Raw genomic sequence first — 14,872 nt, 5'->3', positions numbered from 1 at the left:
ACATATAATAAAGGGACACAGGAAACAAATGAAAGTTTCTATTGGCCAAGATAGCTTAGAATTGACAATCAAGTGTCAAAATAAATGAATAAATAATTGAAAAATGATAACAGTATATACTGTGTGCTTTTATTGTTTTTACAGTTCCTCTACATACCAATTAGACGATATATACCTTTTGGCATACGAACTACCGTATTTGGTCTAAGTACTGGGGACTCTCCAAACACAATGATAGTAGTTGGGATAAAAAATCTAGAGGAAGACAGGAGAGATAGGAAATGATGAACTTTGGGCTAATCAAATGAAATAATGTGTAGACAGAAGCACAAATTTTCCACTAAGAGATTACCATTGTCACCCAGTAGATTATCCTGAAATAACCAAACATATACTATATAATAAGAAAGATGTTCTTTCTTTTTTAAAAAAAATTCTTTCTTTCTTTCTTTATTTTTGTCTGCATTGGGTCTTTGTGGCTGTGCATGGGCTTTCTCTAGTTGTGGTAAGCGGGGGCTATTTTTCGCTGCAGCGCGCAGGTTTCTCATTGCAGCGGCTTCTCTTGTTGCAGAGCACGGGCTCTAGGTGCGCGGGTTTCAGTAGCTGTGGCTCGCAGGCTCTAGAGCACAGGCTCAGTAGTTGTGGCACACGGGCTTAGTTGTTCAGCAGCATGTGGGATCTTCCCGGACCAGGGATCAAATCCATATCCCCTGTATTGGCAGGCAGATTCTTAATCACTGTGCCACCAGGGAAGTCTGAAAGATGTTATTTCTTAAACCAATTTTGGTGGAGAAAGCATAACTTGGAGGATTTATCTTGCTGAGGCTCTCAGGTTTTATTTTTCACTTAATCATTTTTAAGCATTTTTAGAGAATATTTGAAAGTTAGGAATTGACATTCTCTTCACTGTTACGGTGTTTTGTGAATTAGGGCTTTACTGCTGTTTATTTTAACTGTTATAACCATAGAATCCTTTATCTCATGTTCTATATCTTTCCACTCCTGTTATTTGTGTTCTCTTTCACTTTTCAGTCCATCCCAATGCAGCATCATTAGAGCATCTGGAACTATTGACTATCCTATGAGTTTGGGTTCTGAAACTAGAGCAGTCATCTATGAATCTTTGTTCAACCTCATACTAACCACGTAACCTTGGGAACGTTACTTAAACTCCATAGTCTCAGTTGCTTTGTCTGTAAAATGGACAGAATTACAGTGCCTACTACATGAAACTGTTTTAGCATTAAACAAGATGATGCACATAAAGTATTTCTTAACAGATATAAAGTAAGTGCTTAACAGATACTGGCTGTCAGTCTTAAACATCCTCAGCAATGGTCTTTGCTGGCCCATCTCCTCCTTTGTCTTCACTTCGCCTCTGCCCCATAAATAGCTCCTCTTCATTCTTAGGTTTCACTACTCATCATTTTACACATTCTTACTAGAAAAGTCTTTGCAGTCAACTTGCCTGCTGACTACTTACAAGTGTCTTATTGCAACCCTGGTATGGTTCTTCAGTATGAAGCCTTGTTTATTCAATTTTCACAGCATGTTTATTGGTTTTTCAAAGATAGAAATTATATCTTCATTTCTGCACTTCCCTGCAAAGCACTTCATGCCAAACTGGCTATTCAGAAGTGCTAAACTGATATTTATTGAATGAATAGGCCCATCAAACTCATTCCTTCCCTATTGTTTTCTCTCTAGCTTTTGTCTTTACTTTGGTTTATTGTTCTGGGTAAATTCTTAGGGGCAGACAGCTATTTCTGACTTAGTATTTTGTTTCCTACACAGTTCAGAACCAGCCCAGGGTCCTTGATTGAAATGTAAGGATCTCAATAGAAGGATAATCTTAAGAAATATAAAGTGTTAATCAACTGAATAGGAAGGAAATGTGCAAGTAAAAAAAATGGGAAAAAAAAGAAAAATAAATCAGAAGAAATAACTGATCCACCTTCTCCACCTGAATCTACAAATGATTAACATTACAATTCTTTCTCTTTATTTTAAAATGTTCACACAGAAAAACAGTAAGATGGTAAATCAACTTACTGACATATTGAGTCCCTGGCCAGAAAATTCATCCATCCATGGAGAATTTAGTAAGAATGAAACAGAATGATACCTCATACCTGAAAATTAAACCTTTCTTGCCCCTCATTTATTTCTGAATTCCTGCTTCAGCAGTTTTGGACTCCTAAGGCCAACATCCTACTGCACGTGTTTTCAGGTATTCCTGATACATCACCTGAGGGACATTGTGTCCTGACATCCTTGGCATTATCGTCTAAGGCAAAGAAATGAAAGTTAGGACTTCTTGCCAATAAGCTCGAAAATAAACTGAAAACGACGGCTTGGTCTTGGGTTTTAGGTTTTGGTGCCAAGTTTCAGAATCCAAACCAGTTTTGTAGCCAATTTCTAAACCTCTGAAAATTGGGGTCAATGGGAGGGCAAGAAACCAAAATGCTAATTCAGTTTCGGTCCACAGGGTCAAAGCTACACAGATAGATTAAAGGTAAAAACCCTCATCTGTATATTATTTTCCTACAGGAAAAATTAGTTTAATAATTAGTCATACAAAGTATGTCTCACTAACAATTTGATCTACTTAACAATGTAAGTTGTTTGAACTGACAAAACAATTTGATCTATTTAATCAAGTACTCCTTAAATCTTTAAAAATAATCTTCAAGAACAAAGCAGCCAGGACTTCCCTGGTGATACAGTGGTTAAGAATCTGCCTGCCAATGCAGGGGACACGGGTTCGAGCCCTGGTCCGGGAAGATCCCACATGCCACTGAGCAACTAAGCCCGTGTGCCACAACTACTGAGCCTGCGTTCTGGAGCCTGTGAGCCACAACTAGTGAGCCCACGTGCCACAACTACTAAAGCTTGTGCGACTACAGCCCATGCTCTGCAACAACAGGAGCCACTGCAATGAGAAGCCCGCGCACCGCAACGAAGAGTAGCCCCCACTCGCCGCAACTAGAGAAAGCCCACGCGCAGCAAAGACCCAACACAGCCATAAATAAACAAATAAATAAATAATTTAAAAAAGGAACAAAGCAGCCTTCTTTAGGAAGATACAAATATGCAATTTTTCTTTTAGTTGTAATTAAAAAAAATTAAGTGTTATTATAAATAACGTTAAGCATATAGAAAAATTTAAACAATTTTACAGTGAACAATCAATATCTACTCCTTAGATTATACCAATAGCATTAAAATATATTTGCTTTATCATGACATTTTATATCCATCAATCAACCCATCTTTTTAATGCATTTTTTTTTTTTTTTTTTTTTTTTGCGGTACGCGGGCCTCTCACTGTTGTGGCCTCTTCCGTTGCGGAGCACAGGCTCCGGACACACAGGCTCAGCGGCCATGGCTCACGGGCCCAGCCGCTCCGCAGCACGTGGGATCTTCCCGGACCAGGGCACGAACCCGTGTCCCCTGCATCAGCAGGCGGACTCTCAACCACTGCGCCACCAGGGAAGCCCTTTAATGCATTTTTGATTCAAATAATTTATAGACATTATTACAAATTCCCCTAAATACCTTAACATACATACCATTAATAAGAATTCCATAATTATTTGTAGTTTATTTTTTCCTTCTGAGGTAAAACTTATATACAATTGTGGAGAAAGACTGTTTCCTGCCATTTCAGTAAACAAAGGGTGTCGTGGCCACCAAGCCATCGGCCACTGCAGCTGCACCCTCACCCTCTGCCCCCCAGCGGGTGTGCCCTCAGGAGAATTCAGGACAGAGGAAAACATGATACTGGCCCTATAGTTAGTTAAGGTACATAGCAAAGGAATAATTTCAATGAGCCCAGACTCTTGCATCTTCCCATGTATAGAAAAGCACTAAAAATTTAATCTGAGATATCTGTTTTTTGTGATTAGCAGTAATCTTTTACCAAGATGTAAATTCAACTACATGTATTTCCATAGCCAAAAAAATAATGTATATACTGGCTCTTCCCTCCATCTCTTTGAAATAGTTCCTCAGAGCTATCTGAGAGGCTTCCATGCCAGGCTATAGTCCTCAGTAATGCCCCAAATAAAACATAATTCTCAACTTTTAGGTTGTGCATTTTTTTTCAGTGGACACAATAAAAAATCTTAAATGTACCCTTGATGAGTTTTGACAAATGCATACACCTGAACACAAACCCCTATCATAACATGGGGTATTACTATTACTCCAGATAATTCTGTTATGTCTTGCCATTTTTAATTAATAGAATTTTAAATGAATGTTCCATATTGATGGATCAGAATTTCTGCCCCTACTAACTTACGGAACTTTGTAAAAAAAAAATTCAGAAATTATTTTCCTAGGGACTTCACTGGTGGCGCAGTGGTTAAGAATCTGCCTGCCAATGCAGGGGATGTGGGTTCGAGCCTTGGTCCGGGAAGATCCCACATGCCGCGGAGCAACTAAGCCCGTGCCCCACAACTACTGAGCCTGTGCACCACACCTACTGAAGCCCAAGCGCCTAGAGCCCATGCTTTGCCACAAGAGAAGCCACCATAATGAGAAGCCCGTGCACTGCAATGAAGAGTAGCCCCCGCTCACAGCAAGTAGAGAAAGCCCGCACGCAGCAACGAAGACCCAATGCACCCTAAATAAATAAATAAATTTATTTAAAAAAAAAGAAAAGGCATTATTTTCCTAATCAGTAAATAACAGTAGCTGTGCTTGAGGAAGACAATATTGACAGGAAAGTGCAATTCACTCTCCTTGCTGCAAACAGAGAAAATGTAATTGAAAACAGTGGACAGTATCCTCTTTCCTGAAGAAAAATGCTTTATACCTGATAATCATCAAAGATGTGTATATATATATATATATATATATATATATATGTATATATATGGTACATATATACAATGGAATATTTCTCAGCCATAGAAAAGAATAAAATAATGCCATTTGCAGCAACATTGAAGGACCTAGAGATTATCATTCTAAGTGATGTAAGTCACACAGAGAGAGACAAATATCATATGATATCACTTATATGTGGAATCTAAAAAAATGATACAAATGAACTTATTTACAGAACAGAAACAGACTCACAGACATAGAAGACAAACTTATGGTTACCAAAGGGGAAAGGTGAGGGGGACGGATAAATTAGGAGTTTGGGATTAACATATACTCACTACTACAGTAAGTCCCCTACATACAAACGAGTTCCATTCTGAGAGCGCGTTTGTAAGTCCAATTTGTTCGTAAGTCCAGCAAGGTTAGCCTAGGTACCCAACTAACACAATCAGCTATATAGTACTGTACTGTAATAGGTTTATAACACTTTTCACACAAATAATACATAAAAAACAAACACAAAAAACAAAACATTTTTAATCTTACAGTACAGTACCTTGAAAAGTACAGTAGTACAGTACAACAGCTGGCATACAGGGGCTGGTAGCAGTACCAGTTTCATCACTGCTGCTTTTACACTTGCTTCCAGATAGCCTGGGCTTGAAATAAAGATACTGTACTGCTCTATTCTATACAGTATTGTACAGTAAGATACACAAAAGCACAACCACTTGTAGAGGATGCACGCATGTGACAATGTACGTCAGACACGTGAACTAACTTATATGACTGGATATGCAAACGCACGTTCGCATATTTGAAAGTTCACAACTTGAAGGTTTGTATGTAGGGAACTTACTGCATATATAAAATAGATAACCAACAAGGACCTACTATACAGCACAGGGAATTCTACTCAATATTCTGTAATAACCTATATGGGAAAATAATCTGAAAAAGAATGGCTATATGTATATGCATAACTGAATCACTTTGCTGTACACCTGCAACTAACACAACATTGTAAATCAACTATACTCCAATATAAAATAAAAGTGAAATTTTTAAAAAAGAAGACAAAATATTGGCGATTCACTTAAAAAGTATTTTGTTTTGACCTTTGCTGATGAATTCAAAATTGAAAATATTACATTTCCTGAATTGTCAAAAAAAATTTTATGGATAATTCTCTGTAAACAGCCAATGTTTTTGTTTTATTTTGTTTGTTTATTTATTTATTTTTGGCCATGTTGGGTCTTTGTTGCTGCATGCACGCTTTCTCTAGTTGCAGCGAGCGGGGGCTACTCTTCGTTGCGGTGCGTGAGCTTCTCATTGTGGTGGCTTCTCTTGTTGAGGAGCATGGGCTCTATGTGCATGGGCTTCAGTAGCTGTGGCGCACAGGCTCAGTAGCTGTGGCTCACAGGCTCTAGAGCACAGGCTCAGTAGTTGTGGTACATGGGCTTGGTTGCTCCACGGCATGTGGGATCTTCTCGGACCAGGGCTCGAACCCATGTCCCCTGCATTGGCAGGTGGATACTTAACCACTGCACCTCCAGGGAAGTCCTCAATGTTTTTATACTAGTAAAATTATTGAAATAATATTAATCCATACACATACGTCAAAATAATTAGCCTTCATTAGATTTAGTTCAAATGCCAAAAATGTTACTGTGAAGATAAAGCCAAACACTTTTTACTAAAACCTCAAGTTTTAAATCAATTGGAAAGTAAAGTGCCTTGTTACTATATGGGTATTAATTCATACAAATTTTACTCAGTTTATTCAGACTTATGAATGGATAATTAAGGTTCTCAGACTTGGGGACTAGCCATTTAGGCATAAATTCTAGATTTCTTGAAGCTTATCTATTAATTAATGAAGACAGCATACCAATACTCAAATTTGGAAGTTTGTTATTGAGGTATCCTTTAAGAAACTAGGTGGGTTTTTCCTATGTCTAAAGAATGAGTTGAAGAGCAAGATTTTAAAGTTATCCATATTTACACATATTTAGAAATGTCTACAGATATCTATTTCTCCCCAAATCTCTGAATCACTAGACCACAAATATTAAATCCCTGCTCTTGCAATTGCAGCAAATGTGCATCTAAATGCTATAAATCTCTTCAATTATCCTTGAATTTACTGTCTTTTTAAAATTATTATGACTTGCACTGTAGGAAGAAACCAAAAACACATATATCTTGGTATTATTTTCCCTGGCAGTAGGAGATGCCCCACAATAAAAGAAAGCCATACATAGAGAGGAGTCTCGAGAGAAAAAGGAAATTTTCCCCCTTAAAAATGTTCTATAGGGACTTCCCTGGTGGCGCAGTGGTTAAGAATCTGCCTGCCAATGCAGGGGACACTGGTTCGAGCCCTGGTCTGGGAATATCCCCCATACCGCCAAGCAACTAAGCACGCGAGCCATAACTACTGAGCCCATTTGGCACAACTATTGAAGCGCACATACCTAGAGCCCATGCTCCGCAACAAGGGAAGCCACCACAATGAGAAGCCTGTGCACCGCAACAAAGAATAGCCCCTGCTCACCACAACTAGAGAAAAGCCGGCATGCAGCAACGAAGACCCAACGCAGCCAAAAATAAATAAATAAATTTATTTTAAAAATGTTCTATAACTTAGACTCTCTTTATTAACCAGTACTTGGGAGTAGATTTTTTTGAAAAAAAAATCAAAATATTGAAATTAAAGATTGAATAATTAATACGCTGACGTTATTCAAATGCACTTTTGTGAATAAACAGAAATTGCAAATATTCACTTAGTTCATCTCTTCCTCTGTAGTACACAGAGTTTCTTTAGGGCAAGCCTAAGTCCAGGGTTATCTTTTCTCAGATTTCAAGCTATTGATAATGTCTTCACTGAAAATTATAGGTCACCAAAATCAGCAATGAAAAGTTCCAGGGATGGTGAAACTGAACCTTGTCAATATATTCCATTTCACATTGGTTTTCAAAACTATGAAAGTTCTTTTTAGAGGACCTACCAATTTTAAGAATAAATTCCAAGAATTAAGTAGCTAAAATAAAAAGCTCCGTATTGCTCTCTTGTATGCAAGTAACATTTACTAAATTCTTCTCCATCATTTTCTATATTTGCCTCCCGGCCACATCCTCCTCAGCCTATTCCTTCTCGAAACACAAAGGGAAAAAGAGGCTGGATAGAAGTATCAGAACTGAATTATAGTATTTAAGAGCTGTTCAATAACTTTTAGTGTTCAATATACATATTTTCACAATTTCTGGATCCACAGAGATAAGTTATTTTAAAATGTATCCTCTTGAATGTGAAGTTCAATGTAGATTTGGGATGTAGATTTCATCTACCTCTTTATATAACATTTATGAACTTTAACTTAGCAGACATTGACTCAATCACTATGCCCTGTAAATAAATACAAGCTGCTTTTTTTTTTTTTTGTCTACATCAGGTCTTTGTTGTGGCACGCGGGATGTTTTGTTGTGGCACGCGGGATGTTTTGTTGTGGCGTGTGGGCTCTTTGCTGAGGCGCACGGGCTTCTCTCTAGTTGTGGCGCGTGCGTTTTCTCTCTCTCGTTGTAGCATGTGGGCTTCTCTCTGGTTGTGGTGTGCGGGTTTTCTCTCTCTAGTTGTGGTGCGCGGGCTGCAGAGTGCGTGGGCTCTGTAGTTGTGGCACGTGGACTTAGTTGCCCCGCGGCATGTGGGATCTTAGTTCCCCGACCAACGATTGAACCCACGTTACCTTCATTGGAAGGTGGATTCTTTACCATTGGACCACCAGGGAAGTCGCTGCATGCTTCTCTTTCAAGTACTATGTTCAAATTTATAGACTACTTAGCTATTTAGTCTAATTTTACTATTTTAAAGCAACTCATTTCAGAATACCTCTATCCACTTGCCCACATTCATATCAGATAATTTTGCCAACAAATGTCTCTATCAAGCACAAGGGCAGAAATTAATCTTTGAAATCAAGCTCAAGTGGCATGCTGGCCAAAAAAGGTATCTCATTATATGTGTATAGAATATAGGACCAAAGGAATGTTCAGTATTATGCTGCAATCATTGTTCTCTTCTATCTCTAAGAATAAGACTAGATAGCTGAACAGTCTCCTATACGGCAACTCAAAATTTGGATGCATCCATCCACTCTGTGCATCTCAGTGTTTCCCTGTACCATTCTAAGCAGGAAAAACTAGGTAATTTCACAGATTATCTATAAGATTTCCCAAGTGTAGTGTACTTCAATGCATTTTCAATAACTGTGCTTTTAATTACTGTATTATATAAACAGAACACCTGGGAAGTGCCCTAGTATCAGCCAAGTCCTTTAGAGAAAGTGGAAATCATTCTAAGTATTTCAACTGAGATAATTTAATTCAGGGAGCTGCTTACATAGGCATTTTTATTCAATTACAGAACTACCCACAAAGATTGAACATGACCTCAGAATCCTTGGATACACAGTACTCAGGGCAGCTACCACCAGTTAATTAGAGTTGGCACTGGATAAGCAGAATTTAAATTTCAAGCATATCTTTCTCATTTGTAAAATTTATTTTTTTCTTGTACTTTGATAAAAGGTGTTGCCCCGTAAGTACCACTTACTGATCACAGAATAAACCCAACCCCTTTCTTTATTAAAGGTATGAAAACTTTCTAAAAAGTCTATCATACCTAATACATTTGCATTGTTCTAAATAAAACAGCTCTGTTTCTTCGCTCTCACTAGAAAAAAATATGATTGTGCAAGCCTTTTTTGGTATACATATGCTAGCTTTGCTATTTGTTTCAACAGTTCATCATGGTGTTTGGAGACCTACTTCCATATACTCCTTTTAAGAACTCAGTCAATATAAAGACATTTGATTTGGTGTTGTCATTTTTCCTTAAACGCTAAGCATGAAAATCTTCATATTTCTGTAAGGGAAAGAAATAAGAAAAGAAGGAAAGAGGAAGAAAATAGGGGAAGAAAGAAAGAAAAGAGGAAGGTAGGAAGAAAGGAAGGAAGAAAAGGAAAGAAAGGAAGGAAGGAAGAAAGAAAGAAGGGAGGAGAGAGGGAGGGAGGGAGGGAGAAAACAACAGAATAAAAAGTGCTTCAAAGTCTCTTCTTTGGAAGAAGTTGTCTGTAATTAATAAAAATATAAATAAATAAGGATCAAAACATTATTCATTCAGTTAATACTTATTGAACACCTCTGAGTGGAGAACCTTCATTCCAAATGATAGAGACGTACGGCTAACAACAAAAGAGCTCTCACTGGGAGCTTCCATTCTTGTTAGGGGAGCCACATAAAAAATATAAACACAAATAAAAACTAGCAGCGACCAATAAGTGCCAAGGAGAGAGTCATAATGGAACGAAGTGATATATAGAGTCTAGGGGGAAGCACTAGGTTGGAGAGTCAGAGAATGTCCTTTGTGAGGATATGGCATCACTAGTCACAATTAGTCTTGAAAAATAAGAGCCAGAAGTACAGAAATGAGGGAGGAACGTTTCAGGCACAGCAGAGTTTGTGCAAAGGCCTGTGGCCAGCAGAGACTGGCTCAGGCTGGGAGTGACCAATGGGGGACAGCACCGAAGACCCAGTAAGAATTCCAACTGATATAAATGTGATGGTAACATCTTAAGGTGAGAGGTGTAATATGACTTGGGTTTTAAACATCTCTCTCTGGATATTTTATGGCGAAAGAGTGGTGTAATTTACCCTATTATTAGATCTATAGAAACATATTCTGATCTTCTCCACAAATGCTAAAATGGAATTTGATGCATATTTTAAACATTGCTCAATTCATTTTTCTGGCATCTCATTATATTGCCAGAAAGTCAAGGACAAGGACTTCTATCTTACAGAGGTGTCTCCAACACTTCCCACAGTGCCTAAAATGTAATATATGCCCATCAATATTTGTTGAATAAGTGAAAAAAATTTCATATGCACAATCCCCGATGCTGCATATATCTTTCTTCAAAAACATGTGTAAGTCAAATTTCTTCCCCAAATCCAATCTCAAATGCATCTTTGCCAGTGATTTCCCGGCTTCTCTTGGTTGGAACAATTGATTTATATTAGTGGACTTGGAATAAAATACATTGTTGTGAATTTTTCTGAAGAGTATTTAATTGAGAAGAAAGTTCTTTCAGTAATTATTTAAGCTGTGAGTTTTATTTTAAGTGCTTTTAGATCTCTGAAGTTTCCAGATCCAAGTATGGATAAACTATGCTATGTGTGTTGGGGGCCAGGGGGAGGAATGGGAAGGTTCTTTATATATTTATAAATATAAATATATTTATATAATGTATAAATATACAATATATAAATATATATTTATATAAGTATAAATTCCTTATATATTTATATACATCTCAGATGTATATGGATCATAATGTCTTACCACTGGCTTTATTCTTTTTCGAGTATAAAATAGTTCTTACAAAATGTTACATATTCCAGTCTAACTGCATACACCCTCTTTGCTGTCAGCCTGCTTGAACATGTCCACATTCTCCTCTAAGGTGAATTTAGGGAGATAAGGTGACTGAACTTACAAAGTCTGCCATTCGTCTCCTATGTCAGGCTGTGCTCTTCTGGGGAGAGCTTGTGGGGTAGTTCTGTTCTCTTTTATTCCACACGATGTCACTCTGTCCCTGTCAAGGACACAATTATCTCCTGTTCCGTTTCTGAACTTCTTCCACTGGATTTTATGGAGGAGAAGCATTATATTTATTTTGAATCACAATAATGGGAAAAATACCAACTTTCACTGTTAAATAGTATGGTAAAATTTCCTAATTGCCTCTCATTTCTTTCAAATTTCAAAACAGACAGAATTGAAACATAAGTAGGAAGTATATTATTTTGCTTCCCCTGGCTACTTCACCAAATTAATAGACTTAAAAAGTAATATTCCCTGGCTATTGTAAATAGTGCTGCAATGAACATTGTGGTACACGTCTCTTTTTGAATTATGGTTTTCTCAGGGTATATGCCCAGTAGTGGGATTGCTGGGTCATATGGTAGTTCTATTTTTAGTTTTTTAAGGAACCTCCATACTGGTTTCCATAGTGGCTGCACCAATTTACATTCCCACCGACAGTGCAAGAGGGTTCCCTTTTCTCCAGCATTCATCTCCTCACATTCTGACCGGTGTGAGGTGACATCTCACTGTAGTTTTGATTTGCATTTCTCTAATGATTAGTGATGTTGATCATCCTTTCATGTGTTTGTTGGCAATCTGTATATATTCTTTGGAGAAATGTCTATTTAGGTCTTTTGCCCATCTTTGGATTGGGTTATTTGTTTTTTTGATATTGAGCTGCATGAGCTGCTTGTATGTTTTGGAGATTAATCCTTTGTCAGTTGCTTCATTTACGAATATTTTCTCCAAATGTAAAATAGATAGCTAGTGGGAAGCAGCTGCATAGCACAGGGAGATCAGCCCGGTGCTTTGTGAGCACATAGAGGGATGGGATAGGGAGGGTGGGAGGGAGACACAAGAGGGAGGAGATATGGGGTTATATGTATACATAGAGATGATTCACTTTGTTATAAAGCAGAAACTAACACAACATTGTAAAGCAATTATACTCCAATAAAGATGTTAAAAAAAAAGTAATATTCCCCAAATCCATTTGCAACAACTTCATTACAGACATTCAGATATTTCATCTAATCTTTTCTTAGTGCATTTATTTAAATATGGCTTTATATTTAAATTTTTAGAATTTAACATATAGTTATATTTTAAAATATGCATATGTATTTTTATATAAAAACATATTACGGAATGATTTAGGAATTTGTTGAAAAATACAAAAATAATTGCAAGACATAGTCTAATTGAATTAATGTTTTAAAAATAAGTAGGAGTTAGGGACAGAAGTGTGTTGTGTAGTAGAGCTTGCTGGAAGAATCTTTTGATAATGTTCCCCCTAGCTTTTTTTTTTTTTTAATTAATTAATTAATTAATTTTTGGCTGTGTTGGGTCTTTGTTTCTGTGCGAGGGCTTTCTCTAGTTGCGGCAAGTGGGGGCCACTCTTCATCGCAGTGCGCGGGCCTCTCACCGTCGCTGCCTCTCTTGTTGCAGAGCACAAGCTCCAGGTGTGCAGGCTCAGTAGTTGTGGTGCACGGGCCTAGTTGCTCTGCGGCATGTGGGATCTTCCCAGACCAGGGCTCGAACCCGTGTCACCTGCATTGGCACGCAGACTCTCAACCACTGCGCCACCAGGGAAGCCCCCCACTAGCTTTGTAGCTATAGAGGCACAAATCCCCTGATAAACTTTGACCATCACAGAGAGAAAATAATAAGCTATATGTTTGTCATTGCGATTGTAGTCACAGTGTACAACTATTCACAGCATCATAGAGCAGAATGGCATTATATCATTTGGACGGACTCTGGAGCCAAATGGTCTCAAATTTCAATTCCATCTTTGCACACTTGTCATCTCACCTCTTGGTACCTCAATTTCTTCATCTGTACTATCGGGATAATAATGGTACCTATTTTTAAGTCATTGCCAGTATTAGGTACTGGCATTAGGTGAATATATTATACATATAAATATATTATACGTATAAAATATCTTGATGAGTAGAGACAGGCCAGAATCTAAGAAGAAAAATTTTATTGTGGAGATATATACACTTGTACATGGTTTCAAAAAGCCAACCCCGCGAGTCAGCTAATGCTTGTCTAGATTTGATTAAGGATTTTAGAATAATAAGAAGAGGAGATTCAGAAGCAACAAAATATTTATCTTCAGATATTGTCTGGTCAACAGGCGAAAAGGGATTGGACTTGGTCTTGACAATGTGATTGGAAACTACAGGAGATAGCACAAAACAGCAGAATCTTGAGAACTACTGAGTTACCATTACTGGGGGTGTTCAGGTCTGAAAAATGCAACCACTTGGTGATAATGTTGAAGGAGACATTCAAATAGTATGCTTCTTGAAGTTATTTCAGTTTTTTTAAGTGTAGGATTCTATGCCTCAAAAGGAAGTACAGTGGAGCAGAAGAGATTGGCTCAGAGAGAGGAGTAGAATGGAAAGGTATTAAAATATATAAAGTCCAACCTCTGAATATTTTACAAACAACTATACACACCTCCTGATTACGTGGTAGAAAAACCCTTAACTTTTTATCTATATGTTAATATTTTTTCTCTCCAAAAGTTTGTAAGCAACTCAAAAACAGTTGTAAAGTCATTCCTTTCTACCATGGCAACAAGTCAAATGATAACAACATGATAGAAATTAAATATATAATTGTTGAGTATAATTTATGAAATCAGATTAAGGTTCAGTTCCCAGTAGCACAATGCCACTCCAGAAGGTGATAGGCAAAAGCACTGGAAATCCCAGATGTGATAAAATTAGGAGTAGCACTTATAATCTCTTTTATGTGACTGTTTGAATTATGCAAGTGATTTATGAAAACATTTATAACTATTATAAATATTATGCTATATCATCTTCCAATTATTTTACTAGTATGCCTATTTGTATATACGTGTTTAAGAGTTTTTCTTGCATATAAATTAGGTACCACTATGGGTAATTTGCTGCATCTTTATCTTTTTATCACTCGTTTATTCAGTCATTTATTAGATAAACATTTAACGAGGGCTCTTTAGGTCTCATGCTGATTGTGAGGCACAATGGTGACTAGGATATAATCGAGTAAATAGGAAACTCTAGGACAGCAGGACCAGTGAACTGATAATATGGACTGCACAGAGACCTGTGGCAGCACGTAGAAATCTTGCCTTTGGTGATTAGAAAAATCTTCTTGGAGGAGGTCATGACTAAGTTGATATTACAAATGGAGGAGTTGTGGAAGATAAAACAGGGAGGGGTAAAGACATTACAAGGCCAAAGAAAAAAAATATGTGAGAAAAAAATGAATAAAAAAGGGGACATGACATGTTAAAGAGCTATGAAAAATGTGCAGAGCCAATGACAAGTGAGAAGCGGGTAGACCATAAAGTGCTTTCAGTTCCCTGCTGAGGGCTACTCTGAGGGG

Source organism: Grampus griseus (assembly GCF_964374135.1).
Source record: "Grampus griseus genome assembly, chromosome: 2".
In the NCBI taxonomy this organism is placed as follows: Eukaryota; Metazoa; Chordata; class Mammalia; order Artiodactyla; family Delphinidae; genus Grampus; species Grampus griseus.
Note: the sequence above shows the minus strand (reverse complement) of the source record.